Source organism: Phalacrocorax carbo, chromosome Z (genome assembly GCF_963921805.1).
Source record: "Phalacrocorax carbo chromosome Z, bPhaCar2.1, whole genome shotgun sequence".
NCBI classification, from domain to species: domain Eukaryota; kingdom Metazoa; phylum Chordata; class Aves; order Suliformes; family Phalacrocoracidae; genus Phalacrocorax; species Phalacrocorax carbo.
This window is the reverse complement of record NC_087548.1, coordinates 65,224,610-65,233,884: the sequence shown is the minus strand read 5'-3', so window position 1 is coordinate 65,233,884 and position 9,275 is coordinate 65,224,610. Positions and strand designations below refer to the sequence as shown.

Sequence of the window (9,275 nt, the reverse complement as noted above, 5' to 3'; positions counted from 1 at the left end):
ACCTTATGCTGTAAGAACAAATTCAGAAGTGAAAGTATAGTACTGTGGTTATGCTACCAAAATATGAAACACCCTCTACCTTACTACTTACATGTTGCCCGATAAATGCCCTGTATAAACTGTTGAACCTGTTTTAAAGCACACTTGCTTATACTGTAAATTAAATAACCAACATAGAAGAACATCAGGAAATCAAATTCCATAGTTTGCAAACTCCAAGACCTTCAGTCTATGCTGTTGTGAAGGTCTGAACAATGTGTCTTAAGATCTTAATAGTGGGTTTCTCTCACTGGAAGAAAAGCAGCAATGGTAATCATTTTGGGATTAAGTGGAAGGAGATATCCCATACATGTTGCTAGAGGAACTGTTTGCATACCAGTAGTGGAGTGTGGGAGGAACAGCATTTCAAGGTTTGCTTTTGGCTTTGGGGAGGAACTGAAGTCTTGTGATCACAGCAGCGGCTGCAAGGAATGACTCGTGTATAGATTTGACACTCCTGCAAGTGAACATGGTTTAGCTCTGATATGTGAGATTTTTCCACAGTGGTTGTCAGGCAGAAGCTTACACTTTTGTTCGTGCCATTTCACCCAGTCATCCACATGGAGTGAATGCCATCTGAGTCCTCACATTCTGGTCAAGTTCCTCCTACCCCTCGTAGCCACTAGTTGTTCTGTAGAGAGTTTGCACAGCAGGGGTGCAGATAGCCAGTGCCTCAGTCTGTCCTGCTTTTGTGCATAGCTCATTGTCAAGAAGATAGATGGAGTTTTATAGCTTGTTGTTTGATTCTTAACCCTTTGTTTTCCTCAATGGTTATTCCAAACTACCAGCACAGGTATCACCTGATCGCAGCTGCTGTAGGCTGGCTTCCATTTCCTTTGTCCTTCCATTGTATCTATATATACCATAACAGGGTGGTTGCCCTCATTTTTTCTACTTTGTCTTGATGCAAAATTGTGTTCTGAAAAATTATCTGTGTTTGTCTTTCTTTCAAGCACCAGAAATTGCTACAAGTGCACTGATGTGCTCTCTATCTTGGAGGGTTCTCAGTTTTATGTGGTCAAGATTTTCTGAGGTTTGTGAGATAAAGCTGACCATTACATTTTGGTCTAATGGAGCCTTTCCCTGTGGTTATCAGCGACTCCTGGAGACATTTTGATTTCCTCTGTTCTGTGTGGGGTATTCACTTCCTAAGGTCCCCTAGGCATTTTCACTTCGCCAATTCCTTTCCCAGTGCAGAGGCCCATAGCATCCCTTGGTTTTCCATTTCTTTATCTATGGTACATTGTATTCTGGAGATTTGGTTTTGGTCTTTTCTATTAAAAGTCTCAAGCGTGTTATAGGGTATTTTGGGGGGAAGCAGGAGAGGGTAGGGCTCTTACAGCATACAGTAGAAAGAAGGGATTTATATTTTAACTTTTTTGGACTAAACAGCTATTCACGGTTGCCTGCAATGGTAGTGTACCGAACTCAGTGACCAAAGTGTTTCTTTCCAGTCTACATTTTCCCTCTCTTCTTTCTAAACCCAAGAATCGGTCCTTGCATTGCCAGTGTAGCAGGACACCTAACCTGTTCCAGCCAAAATGCGGAACAGCTCACAAAACCACATATCTCTAACAGCTCTGGGGCTTAGGGTTGTCTTTTTTTTAATGACTGTTCAGCTGGATGGAGGCTAAGTACCCATGACAGGATACGGCGAGCCTACTTGTTTTCTCCAAACAAGGGAGTTAGTTCCCAGTATAGATTTAGCATGGATGCACGAGGTGAAATAATAAGGCCAGTCTGGTTGTCAGAAGGCAAACATGAAACTAGAAAAACTATTTCTTGTTAGTCAGAAGGGAAGAGTGCAGAATTTCACAATGGGGCGCTTAGGCAGGTTTCTAGCCTCTGTGTGGTCATTCCATATATTTTCATACATCAGCTGTTTTGGTTTTGGCTTCTTTGCCATGAATAATTCACTCTGGAGGTTGGCAGAAAGTAAGCCTTGCTGCAGAAAATTGCCAACTGCAGTATGATTGCTCTTTACTGAAAAGCCAGTTGGTTTATCTGTCATTTATTCTTTGAGCAGCTGTATTTCTGGATTCAGTTCTGGACTTCAGTTGCCATGATCTAGTAGTTCTAGATAACAGTATGGGAAGTACTTAACCACATGGAGAACTGAAACAAACATTTGTCTAGTAAAGCATCAGAGATTGAACTAAAGCAACTGTTGTGGGGTGGCAAGAACTCTGCTGTAGTTACTTAATTATTTCAGTTGCTGATTTAGGTATTCCTCCTTGAGGATTCATCTTCCTATGCTGTTCAGTTTTATTCATTTACCCAGTAAACTCCATTGGTCATGAGGTGCTATTTATTAATACTGCTGTAGCAGCCCAAAGTTTTCTACTTGTGCTAAGGCTGTGACCAGACGTATTTCATAGTATGTGTGGTACACACCACACATCTCTTCCAAAAGAACTATTACTGTCTTCCCAAGTCCTTCTCTACAGATGAAGGTTTACCAAAACAGCTGTTACTGAATAATGATATCAGAATGAACACTTGTATTCCTGAATTTGATTTACTGAATTAAGTCCCACATATGGGCTTATTTTAAGCAAAAAAAAGTAATCTACTGGACATAGTCCAGCAAAAACCCAAGAACGTTAGCGCAGCAGGTATTTCAGATATGTCCTTGCAGCCTTTTACCACATGGTACACAAGGCAAAAGAAGACACAGTCCCTGATTTGAACTTTTGTTGCCTAGAGCTGTCAAGTCTTGTCCTTTCCCCATCAATAGATTCACTGGTGATTTATGAAGGGAGGGAAAAAAAGGAAAGAAATAAAAAAGGAAAAACTACCAGAGTGCAGGCCTAGAAAAATCTGTTAGAAAAGTATATGTTGTGAAAAAGCAGTTAAGTGAGAAACAGAAAGTGTGAGGTTTTTCTGGTTCTTTTTCAGTTAAAAAACACTGAGTCATGATTATGATGCTAAGCCAAAATTGAAAAAGAACCCCATAATTTCCATTTATTTCTGCAAACATTATGGTAAAACCACAGCATCCTCATGACAATACTAACCATTGATATGCTACTATTCTTGAGTTTTGTCCAGACCTTATCATCCTCATGTCACATGCAAACAATCATATTTAATATATTCCTTATTTATGAGAGCTATTTATAGATGAAGTACAGGAAAACTCTCTAGACCATGTTTTGCTGTTTGAAGTAGCCACCCAGTGTTGCTTAAGCATGCAAAATGTTGAGTTGCTTAGTTTTGGAAATCTTGACATGAGGGATTGTAAAGGACGTCTGCCTTTGAGAGTGTTCCCTTATGCCATTTCTGAAACTGTGGTGAAAGAAATACACATAAGAGCGTGCACTCAGCCATACAGGAATTAAAAAAATCACAAAACCGGTGCTTAAAGATGTCAGATGTGCTTAAAGCGTTCTGCCTATTAATCTTATTATCACCCAGAGAGTGGATTTTACATTGTATAATCCTATCTGGAAAACCCTCTAAATATAATGCATTATAGCTTAAACTGTGTCTTTGGTTTAAAAATAAATGCCCAAAGGCAAAACCTATATTCGAATAGTTAATTTAATTCTCAAATAATTGAGAATGCTTTCAGATGGGCTGTGCATGAAAATAGGACTGAAACTGACCAAAATTTGTCATGTTTAAGTTCAACTTTATTTGTACCCTGACTTGATTTATTTTTACAACTGAGTAATTCTGTTTCTCATCCCATCTGCAGCGTGCAGTGCTTGGAGCAGAGTTTGTTTTGTTGACGGACATAAATATTTGAATCTGTCGGTGAGGGGGATTTGGTGGCTCGGGGAATTGGTAATAGACTGTGGAGCATTTCACCTCAAGGGTCACTAGTTCACATCCGTATCGGGTCAATAGTGGCAGAAAGTCATTATGCATCTGGCTGGCATCTGCTTGGTGGCCATCGCCAAGTCATTTAATAATCTTGGTCCCATTCCATGTGGCCAGGTGCTTTCTGTTCTCCTCAGCGCAGTGGCCCGCAGCAGGCCCCCGCGGCCGGTCCCCTGCTACCTGCTCCCACGGGAGGGTCCCTTCCCTGAGGGACCCCTTCCTCCCCCAGTCCCCCGAACGGGACCGGCGCTTCCCGGGACCCGCCGCCCGCAGCACCCAGGCCGGAGGGCAGCAGGGGCGGGGGGCAGCCCCCACCTGCCCCTCCCAAGCGCCTCGCACTGCCGCCCCGTGGGGGGGGTGCCTCGCAGGGAGCAACCCCCGCCCCGCAGCGCCTTCCTCCCGCCTTCGCCCGCCGGCGGGGTCGCGGGCGCCCTCTGGGGCCCCTCTCGGCCGCTGCACGGACCGCGGCACCGCTGGGGCGCCCGTGGGCACTGGCGGCCGTCACCGCGGCGGCGGGGCGTCTCCCGGCCCGCTCCGGCCCCGCGGCCGCCGTTCCCCCCACGGGGGTCTCGCCGTCCTCCCTCCCCAGCCCGGTCCTCTCCCACGGGGGGCGCCAGCCCGAGCGGCAGCCGCGCTGTGGGACGCGCTCCTTCAGCCAGCAGCCGCGGCCCGGGGACAGCCCCCGGCGCGGAGGGAGGCCGACGGCACCTCCGGCCGGGGCTGCGGCCGTTCGGGAGCAGGGTCTCCTCCCTGGGCCCGCTCCCGACCCACGGGATTTGCCCGACGCGGCTCTTCCTGCTCCGCATCCCTTGCCTGACGCTGGGGATGTGCTGTCAGTGCGGGCCGGGCGTGGGGGAAGCAGCCTTTTTGGTCGGCTTTACCCCCTCTCGCCACGCTTTGGTGGCTTTCTCATTTCAGGGAAGAAGGCGGGGGGAAGCGCCTGGATTCAGTTCAGGAAATGCTCGGGAGGTGGCGAGGGCTGCCGGGCCGCCCCGTCGCCCGCCGCTGCCCGGGGGGGCCGGCGGCACGGCACCGCTCTGCAGCGGCCGCAGCGCAGCACCGGGGACGTGGGACGGGGGTTCAGCACCGCGGCTGCGGGGGGCGGGGGGAGCAACACCGGGGCCCGGGGAGAAGCGCGGAGGCCGCGGGGGGCAGGGCCGGGGCGGGCAGCGCCGGGGTCGTGTGGCAGCAGTGCCGGGGTCGGGGGCAGGGGTAGCACTGGGGCCGGCGGGGGCAGTACCGGGTTCGGGAGGGACAGCACCGGGCCGCCCGGCTGTGCGGAGCTCTGTCGGGCAGGCTGACCTGCCCCGGGCGGACTCTCGCTGGGGGCACCACGTTTCAACCACGTGTGTAGAAATAGGTCCGTGCATTGTGTAGAGCCTTCATCCCTCCCTTCTCCTCCCCCTCTTCGTCTCTTCGAGGGAAACTAAATACGAACAGTGAGATGTAGGAGAGCGCGAATCCCCGTGAATCCCATCTGAATAAATGTCTATATTAATGAATTATTAACTCAGCCGCTCATGACCTTAAAACTGGAATGAGGAGACGCCTAGGGCAAGAAGGAAAGCTGCTGAATCCTTTATCGGACTCCTGTCAGAGGTAACCGACCATTTGTCTTCCCCAGATCAGGAGAATTAATTAATATGAAAGGCAAACTTTTTAATTGTGTGTCAAACGAAATCAGATAGGGTGTCCCCGATTCAATCCCCTCTTGAAAGGGGTTTAGCTCCCTATTCTACCCCTAACCTAAAATAAAGGCTTGGAGTTTCCAAAGAGGTGGACATCCTTCTTAGGGGTTATTTACAAAACAAAACAAAACAAAAAAAAAACCACCAAAAACCCAAAACCAAAAGAAAAAAAATCGCAGGGAAAATGATGAATTTGGGTAGTTAATTTATCGATCTTGGCTCCTCTTCCCGCTTGTTTTATTTTAGAGGTCATTAATCAATGAAGAAAAACACCACGGTGTTCCCCCTTTGCATTTAATACACTTACCCTCCTTATTTATTTCTTTTGAACAAATTCCTAGCAAATATTCACCAATCGATTCGTAGGCGATGGATTTTTATAAAGGTTTGATCGCTTTCTAAACGGTCAATGTGATTTGTTTCAGCGCTCGTCCTCTAAGTAATGAAAAAGCCTGAGAGAAGGGGAAGGAGGAGGCAGGAGTTAAAAAGTCCTTTCTTTTTCTCCTGCATCTTTAAACAGAGAAGTCGCACGCAGAAGGAAAAAAAAAGATAAAATAATAATAATTTTAAAAAACCAACCGGCCAAGAAATGGTGACAAAGTGGCGGCGGGCAAACTCGGGGAGACAAAAGGGGGGCGCAGAAGCGGCGCTGCCGGGGGGGCGGGAGCAGAGGTCAGGGTAGCTGCAGCCGTCCCTGGGAGGGGCAGCGCCGGGGGCTGGGAACCCCGCAGACAGATCCGCCAGACCCGCTCCTTCCGAGGCGGTGAGGGGCCCGGGAGCGGCGGTGCTCGGCGGCGCTGGGGCGGGGGCCGCGGTCCGGCCGGGGGAGGCAGGTCGCTGCCTTCCACTCGGAGCGGGGAGCAGCGATCTCCTCGCCCGGCACCGCCGCCGTTCACCCCCTCTCCCTGCCCGGGGCGTGGCGGGGCGTGCTTCCCCTTCCTTAGGGAAAAGAAGCCCAAAGGAGGCGGCTCCCCGTGTGCCCTCGCCGCCCGGGGCCGGGAGCGGCGGCCGCTGCTGCCCGGCCGCAGCGCCCGGACTTGCGGGCGGAGGCGGCGGGATCGGTCCGGGCCTCCTGCGGGGACCGGCTCCCTCCGCTCGGCGTCCCTGGGAGCTTGGCACCCCTCTCGTCCTGTGTCCCCCGGTGGGCTGGCTTCCAGCCGGTCCATAGATGCTGTTCCGCCACCTTGATCCCGGGAAGCGCTGCCCTTCCAGCCGTAAAAACCCCCAGAGCAACAGATTATAGCCCTCCTAATATGAACCCGCGCGGAATATTTCTGTTAGCAACTCAAGGCAAGTGCAGATATTGACAATGTACTTAAACCCATTAGCTAGGAGCTTTTCCCCACTTTGTCACGTTTTTCTAGCGTGAAACGAATTTTTAAAGATTGCTGCCACTAAAAGCCATTCGGTGTTTCTAAAAGATGTCCTGTGAGGGAAACAACAGTAACGCGGAGGTGCGCATTTAAAAAAAGGAAAAGAGTCGGAAACGGCGGGATAAAATAGTGACCAGGAGGGAGCTGGCCGAGGGCGAGACACTGTATGAACGCAGTGAAAATACGGAGCATCACGCTCACCCGTTCGCAGGTGAGCGTGTCCCGCAGCGCGCCGCGCCCACGCCAGCGAGTGTGCGGGCTGCTCCCACCCGCAACTCTGCCCTCGGCCGCACGGCAGGGCTTCGCGAACTGGATTAGTTGAGCGAGAGGGCTGAAAATTCATTACATGTTGCACAATGTAATTGATCAAAGACGTAAAGAAGGTTTCCATAGCCAACTTTATAACCCATAAAAATCGGGTGGTTTTTCTCCTACCCGTGTTTGTCTTTAACTTAGGTGTTATCAATCTATACAGCTAGATGACGGATGACCTTGTCAAAATGACGCCAGTCAAAACATTTTTTGCCCAAGCCCTGTTCAAAAGTGTGTTAAAATGTCCTGCCTTAGACACAGACAAAGTCTAAACAGCAGCAGCTTTCCCAGGCTCTGCGAGAATGAAGGGTGGGAAATAAGCGAACTGGAAAAGGGGCGGGGGGGGGGGGAATGGCAAAACCAGTTTACGGGCGCACAGGTTATGTTTGTAAGCAAGTGTGCGTTCAGTGGCAGCGTGACACCTGACAGCGGGGGCTCTTCTGACACCAGAGGGGTGTTTTGTTGACAGAAACACTCTGTGTAAGCGTTTTGTCTTAAACGCACGGGATACTACGTGCCTGCCGTATACGTAAGAGATTATAGTTCTCCTCTAGGTTTGCATACGGTGTAGGAAAGAAACTGAAAAAACTGTTAAATACTCACTGATATGTGAGCTCAACAACTGAGTAGCAGGGCAGAAAAAGCCAATTTTTAAGCAAAGTGGAGAGAAAAAGTTGCTAGAGAGAAGTTTCTCGCCACAGGTTGCATCTCCGTCTGCATACTTCTTGCGCTGTGCTGTAACTGAGCACAGAGAGCAGGAGAGAGACGCGCTGGTGCTCGGGGGAACAAGGTCTGAGAAGTTCTAGAGCGGCGAGTTCCCTCCTCCGTGCGGGTAACCCCCGGGGCAGGTCGCAGGCAGCCGAGGGGAGCGGGAGCCGGGCATCCCGGGAGGCGCCGTAGGCAGCGTAGGGTGACGCTGTCGGGACATCGAAACGGGTCAGGAAGGTCTCTGAAATGCACCTTAGCCCCCGAGGGGCACAAGGCAAGCGAAGCAGGGCCAGGGCTCCGGGCAGCCCGCAGGGTGCTGGGCTCGGGGGCCGGGAGCCGCCGCCGCCGCTCCGCATCCCGGCGCCGGGGAGCGGGCAGTGCCGCCGATCGCGCTCGGGACTGCGCCGGGCCATTGTTCCCTTTCCGCCAGGATAAAAGCCCGGCTCTTCCCGGGGCGCTGTGGTCCCGAGGCTGGGGAGAGGGAGAGGGAGGGAGACGGGGGGGGGAGGGGGGGGAGGGAGGGCAGGAAGGAGGGACGGAGGAGGGAAGGAAAGAAAGGGACACCTTTAAAAGTTGAGCAAGGAACAAAGTGGGGGAAGTTGCCAAAAAAAGGGCTCTGCGTTCAGGCTCGCTGGTAACTTCCCGCTCCATCCCCTCCCTCTCGCACACAGCACACACACATACGCTTGTATTTTGCGCTGTCGTAAAACCCACGTGTCTTTCCCGGAGTCTGCCAGAGCCCAGCAAAGCGCCCGGGCGCGACTGCGATGCGCAGCCACGGCAGAGGGAGCCCGGCGGCTCGCAGCTAACCGGCCCCGGCACCTGGGCGAGGATCGCCCCGCTTCCCCGCGGGCAAAGGCCAGAAAACTCTCTCCTTTCAACACTCCTCCGGCCCTAAGGCTCCCGGGACCGCCCGCATCTCCCCACGCCGACCGCGCCGCAGCCGCCCGGGCGCGCCCCGGCTCAGGTAAGCCAGCTCCGGGCCCAGCTCAGCCGGGCCGGACGGGGTGCTGCCGGGCCGGGTCCTCCTCCTGCGAGCGCTGGGGCGGCAAGCAGGGGCGGCTGGGAAGGAAGAAACACTCGCGCGTGTGTGCGTGGGGTTGAAGTTTCCTCCTCCTTCTCCCTGTTGTCAACTCCGAGAGTCGCCTGCTGCCGCGGAGAGAGGGAAGGGGATGGACGGGGAAGGCGCTGCGTGCGGCGGAGAGGGGTGGGCTGCGCGCCCCCCGGGGCGGCTGTCTCCCCTGCCGCGGGGGGCTGCCCCGCCGCCGCTCCCATTCTGCCCCGCTCCTGGGGAGGCGGCGGGGTAGCCCGTCGCCACCACGGCCAGCTG

At 52.5% G+C, this 9,275-nt stretch overlaps 1 protein-coding gene across 2 annotated transcripts in view; it reads left to right on the top strand.

Moving 5' to 3' along the window:
- The first annotated feature begins 8,483 nt into the window (after positions 1-8,483).
- The window catches only part of PRDM6 (PR/SET domain 6), a 77,870-nt gene continuing 77,078 nt past the window's right edge, over positions 8,484-9,275 (top strand). For both annotated transcript variants that reach the window (XR_010370488.1, XM_064437839.1), the window contains exon 1: positions 8,484-8,912. The gene's annotated coding sequence lies outside the window, so the exon portion shown is untranslated. The remainder of the gene's footprint in view (positions 8,913-9,275) is intronic.